The 5,976-nt window shown below is 42.9% G+C and overlaps 1 long non-coding RNA gene across 3 annotated transcripts in view; it reads right to left on the bottom strand.

The window, feature by feature from the left end:
- Positions 1–5,428, bottom strand: part of LOC310880118 — a 31,509-nt gene extending 26,081 nt beyond the window's left edge. For all 3 annotated transcript variants that reach the window (XR_014571447.1, XR_014571448.1, XR_014571449.1), the window contains exon 1: positions 5,284–5,428. This is a non-coding gene — a long non-coding RNA (uncharacterized lncRNA). The remainder of the gene's footprint in view (positions 1–5,283) is intronic.
- Positions 5,429–5,976: the final 548 nt, after the last annotated feature.

Below are 5,976 nucleotides of genomic sequence, written 5' to 3'. Positions count from 1 at the left end.
AGGTGAGGGAGCAAACACCATGAAGCAGGGCGATGTGAAGATTTCATAGCAAGACTTCAGGCAAGTGAACACGAGTTGTATTCAGCTGAAATGTCAGATCTAAAAACCATCTCAGCGTGCTGCAAATGGCCTGGTTTTTCTTTTTGATTCTTATTGCTTTAGTTTTGTTTATTCTTATGTAACCTGTCAGCAAAACTTACTCTGCCCCTGAACTGTTTGTGGTACCCTGATATCGAGAAGGACAGCTTTGCTTCTGCTCCTGCCTGGCGCAGTTATTGTATCAGCCTTCATTTGCCAGCCTATAATCCTGTGGCTGTCTGTGTGAGTGGCACTAGTCACATTCAATAACACTTTGCTTTTGCAGCTAGCCCTCGGTTCTGCACAGCCTTTACATACATGTTTACACATCTCTGACTGGAGGGATTTAGGCGGGTGTCATTAAATCTGCACCTAACGTGTTCGTGCAGCAGATAAGGAAGAGTTACAGTGGTGAGGGATCTGCAAATGGCTGTGGCTGTAACCCACACCAAAGGCTACAAATCTTTGGAGAACGTTAATTAAGAAGTTACATCAAATGTGTAGCAGGTGGCTGCGACCACAGAGGTAAAAAAAATCATCTCAGTCAGGGGCTAGTGAACTAACTGCACAGCTGCCACTTTGGAAATGGGGGTCACCGCAGGGTGGTTACAGAGTCACTGGATTAGGGTCTTGCAAGGCTGTGGGTGGGAGATGGGGACTGGGTGGTTGTCCTGACAGAACTGTGCTTGGAGGCAACTCGCTACCTCTGCCTTTTCATCATCTAATCTTTGTTTTTCAAGATAAAAGGGCTGTGGAGGGAATGGAAGGGTGGCCACACATACCAAGGGGTTTGACATGATTCAGTGCTGTGGTTGACCTCAGGGTGTGTTCCTCCTACAATCAAAATTGCAAAGTAGCCTCCTTGCAGAAAGCAATCTCAGAGTCCCTCCCCATTGCACATCAGCTAGATCTACTGCCACTGCTCCATTTTTCTTCCTGTAGCTTTCCTTCCTCCATTCATAAGATATTTACTTTTTAAATAAAAACAAGCCTTGTAAGTATACATTGAGCACATCAGAAATAAGACCTTCCCTATGCTTTTATGCACATATACACACACTTTCCTTTACAGTGTCTCATTAGTTGGGCACAATTTGATCTTGTGTCTTTTACCTTTCTCTCCTTTATGTTCCCCTATTTCTCAACACAAAGATACCAGTTTTCGCAAGGACAGTGCAAATTTATGGAATTCAAATACTGTGAGATTCTCTGAAACTGAAACCACCTCAATGTGGAATAGAGGAAATTAGTCAGAAACATGCCATGACCTTTTTCCTCCCTTTCCGTGCAGCTTTCCTAATAAGGCAGATGAGACAGGTTTTGCTTATAGCATTCATAGACAGCACCGCAGTCCTCACCCTCTCCCTATCCAGGTGCTCTAAGCAAGAGCATACAAGCCACACTTCACAGGCCAACAACATTTTACCTGATATTGCACTTCCAGCTCTTTCTGTGCCTTCCTAAAGTGTTACTTTCCTGCTAGAAGTATCTGTAAACAAAGCTGAAGGAAATACCTAGCTTTGCCTCGAGTCCTGCACTGTGGATATCGCAGTCATGAACTGAACGTCCCCAGGAGGAGCACCGATGTGGTGGGTAACCTACCCCATGGCACTGAGCTGCACAGAGCAGGGGGAGCAGCTGCTCCATGTGTGCACACACTGTGCTTTACTTTCTCTTTATCTGTGTCTCATTAAATTTCCATCAACGTGAACAAGAAGGTCTTTACCTCTTGTAGGTAGTAAATAAGGGTGTGCTGTAAAATGGGTATGTGTGAGTTTTAGTCCTAAGTTGATGAATACTTGCAGAGTAGCTGAGTTATCAGAAAACTTAAGTGCCATATGATGGCAAACCTTTTAAATAATGCTTAAAATTAAAGACCATAGAGGTGACATCAAGATGTCATTTTCCAACACAAAGTTAGTCCAATAGTAGTGTTAAACTTTCAAAAAAGTATGGATGACTTTAAAAGCGTTCTTTTCTAGCCTGCAAAGTTCCCCAGAAATATACACATATGGGAAGGTATCCATTCTTGATAAGAAACCAATTCAACTTTGATTGGAAATACATGTAGGAAAGCAATACTCACTTCATAAGCATGATCATTATATCAAATGACTGTGCCTCTCGCATCCACTACTACAGTGCATTTCTGTCTTTGCAATATTGGGCTAGCTATACTGCACTTTTAATCAGCTTGATTGTAACTAGGCATGTAACAAATACAAAACAGAAAAGATTTTCATCACTGTCTTGATGTTCTCAGTATTATCCTGCTTAGGATGAATAACTTCTAGTTTTGGGGAATGCAAAGTTACATTACTCAGTAGAGCATAATGGGGTGCCTGAAGCTACAAATAACAGGGTTTTCCAAGTACTTTATGGGATCTACCATCCTTTTAGAGCTACTTCCCTACAACAGCATGAGCCTATCTCACCTCCTTGCTGTCCCTAGGAGCAAGGGCGCTGAGCTCCCAGGTTCGCAGCAAGGGGTCGAGGGTGGACACAGTTCCCTTGCATGTGCTCCCTGTGGCCACCCACTGGGTAATGGCCTTGGCTGGGCAATTCGGAATGCGGCCCCAGGACCTCGCACACTTATCCCTGCCACCAGAAGTGCCCGTAGAGAGCAGTAAGTGTTATAGTGCAGCACATTCCATCTTCACCTCAGCAAGCATGGCAGGATCAGACTGCCACTTTCAGATAATAACCATTTCACATACGCAGTTACAAGACCTATTTATAGGGATTATTTTAGCTGCCATCTTTACACTTAAGTGGAAAGGACTGGTGCTCTGGACAGGTGGCAATTTTACACTACTCACCCACATCCGTATCTTCCTATTTGGGTGTGCACTATGTGGTTGCATTTCCATTTGGATGACTTTAATGTTCTTTAGACAGTGAAAGTTCTTGAAAAAATGATGAAGCAAAAGAAAAAGTTCAGGTAGGCACTGAAGTAAAGCCAAGTTGGGAACATCTGACTAATGACCCACCCAAGCCTTCTTTGCCTAGAAATTTGGAAGAGGTGTTTACGATAAGCTGTTTGAGTAACCAAGCTATGCAAACTAGTAAAAACAAGTCACATGAGAGGGAGAGAAGGAACATTGACTGCTTTGACAACTGCTTTGCCATTGCTAAGGAAACTGCTCCCTTGGTAACCATGGTCAGTACATCTGTCTTACTTTATCTCCAATCCTCACATAGACACCATCATGGAAAGATTATTAACACAACAACAAAACAAACACCAAACATTTCAGAAAAGGAAAAACTAACAAAAGCATAAGGTTTCTATTAATTTGTTTACTAAAAAGTTTAGGGAGATTCTGCTTTGGTGTCAGTTATGGCTCTGCCTTGCCTACCTGAGATGTGCTCCTTAAATATTAGCTTACGCACAGAAGCAATTTATGGTTTTGTTCTGCTTTGTACTTTAAAATATGCGATACTTATTTTCTGTTAACAATCCTAATTTACCTAATGCAATTGGACTTGACAATAGGAAAGCCTGAATGCTAAGAAAGCTTTTACCACTGCCAAAATGAAAGTTTATGTTCTTTTTGTCAGGAACAAGCTCTCTCATGGATTTGAGCAGCGTAGTAAAAAATGGAAGTCCTAATCTGAAGGACAACTACTAACTTCTGAGATTTCTCTGAACCTTTTAGGTCAGGGACATGCAGCATCACAAAGAGCTTTCTTGACAGTCCTGCTCAAACTCATTAGCAAGTAAGAGAACCAAAAAAGTACAGAGGGAAATCCATGGGGAAATCCTAGATGCAGTTTTTACCCCTCTTGAGTGGAATCAGGATATCTACCCACATCTACCAATAAACCAGATATTACAAGACCATTTTCCTATTCCTGTAAAGTGATGGGGGAGAACTTGAGTAATGGTGAAAGATGAAAAAGACATCACAGGTAGATTTGAGAGCATCTGTTCTCAAGGTGGGCCACAGTAATGGCATGATGCAGGGGCTTCAGGTCATACAGCCACATGAAAACACATTCCTCCAAAAATGACAAATTTGACATTATAACTGCCAGGGCTGTGTTTTGTGGATTTACAGTGACTGCGCATATAACAACAACAAACACCTGTTTGATATGAAAAAACACTGTATCAGCTCAGACCAAGCCTTATGTCCCTTCTCTGATAGGGGATGCCAGCATATGCCTAGAGAAGAGCGCAGTAACAGGGCAGTCATGGTGGTACCTCTCTGTGAAGCTATCCCTTGTCCTGCTAACAGGGAAGGAAGGGATGTCTCTAGCAGAGACCATTAGGGACTATAGAAATGCTCAGGCATTTCAGCAAGTGACTGACAGACAATTTTAGACTGACAGGCTGGCATCAAGTCGAGTGCAGAGGCAGTAAAGTGTCGCTTTTCATGGTGGTGTGAGAAGGTGCATCCCACTGGGAGCATGCTGCATGATTTGTGGTGGGAATGAACTGAGAGCAAGGAGTTGTTCACGGAAGCCACTCACAGCTCCTTCCTCTTGAGTTCTCATATTGACAGAAACATCACATAGCAATGACTCATCTTCAACTGACATGAACAACCCTGCATCCATTTCTATAGCATAAATGCTGCAGTTGCATCAGCAGCAAACCTTACCTTCCCACCAGGATGCATCAAGCATCCTTCCTTCATACCTAGCCTGTTAAGGAAACATAACGCAACGAGAGCTATTCTCACTGGTACTTGCATTCCCACTGGAAAAGTTTTGAGACGCTACCAACATAAACACCCTTTTACTGCTCTATCATGGAGCCTGGCCCTTCATTTTTATGGGTAGTCTTTGCAATTAGCACTCACTGGACATTCATTTAAACTTTATCCAGAAGCCAGAAATGACCACACCAATGCCACTGGTGTAAGAAATTAATTATTTCTTCTAATCCTTTCCCTCTCACTTGTGTAGATCCAGTGGCATACCTGTAGCATTAGCACACACTGCCTGTACCACAGGCCAACAGCTCAGTTATATTGATAAGCAGGAGTAGCACCTGGCTCCAGTTGTCCTGCAGGGCTCAGTAAGAAGCTGTACTTCACTTTCCCTTAATGCCAAATGAAGATGACAGCAATCTCACCCTTCCCAGGAGCCAAGTGTGACTACAGAGACTACCAAATCCTCAGATATTGTCAGGGAGCAGCAGGGCCTAGCTGCTCCCTGAGGGACATGAGAGACATGGGCATCCCCATCCCCCAGTACCTGAGCACAGTAGGCAGTCCTGGAGATGGTGGCTAGGTCCAGCCAGGAACCCAGGTCATAAAGCCATGGTGAGGTCAAGTTGAGAAATCAGTCCGTGGGCTAGGATCAACAGGGTCCATAGCCAAGCTGTGAGCTGGTAGGCCCCCAACACAGCTCAGGAAAGGGAATAATATCCACCAGGAAGGCTTAAATGGGCTCCTGGGCCCATTGGTGTGGGGTAGAGGCACCAGGTGAGGTTGGTCAAGCCTATTAAGGTTAATTACTGCTCGCTATCTGGACAAATACCACATGAGCAGGAGACAGGCTAAATAATAGGTATTTACTAAGCTACTAAAATCTTGACATTCAGCTTAAATATTAAGGAAACTCTGCTAACAACTTTTTTTTCAAGTATATCAAAAAGTAGGGGTAAGGTACTACTATGAGGAAAGGAAGTTTTTTTTTGTTTGTTTTTGTTTTCCCCTCATATTATGTTTAAAATAATACATTTCAGAGAAAAATAGAAAATTAATTACCACTGAAAACTAGAGTGTCCAGGTATATAAATATATTAAAGATTTTGCAGAAGACCACCCTTGCTCTCAGACTGTCTTTATAGCCTGGCATGTGCATGAACCATTTCAAGTTTTGATCCAAGTAGTGTAAAACAGACAAGCAAAACACTTAGTTTAGCAGCACGTGCTTTGAAGTGTA

Source organism: Anser anser (genome assembly GCF_964211835.1).
Source record: "Anser anser genome assembly, chromosome: 12".
Classification (NCBI taxonomy): Eukaryota; Metazoa; Chordata; class Aves; order Anseriformes; family Anatidae; genus Anser; species Anser anser.
The sequence above is the reverse complement of the archived record's forward strand: the minus strand, read 5'-3'. Positions and strand labels throughout refer to the sequence as shown.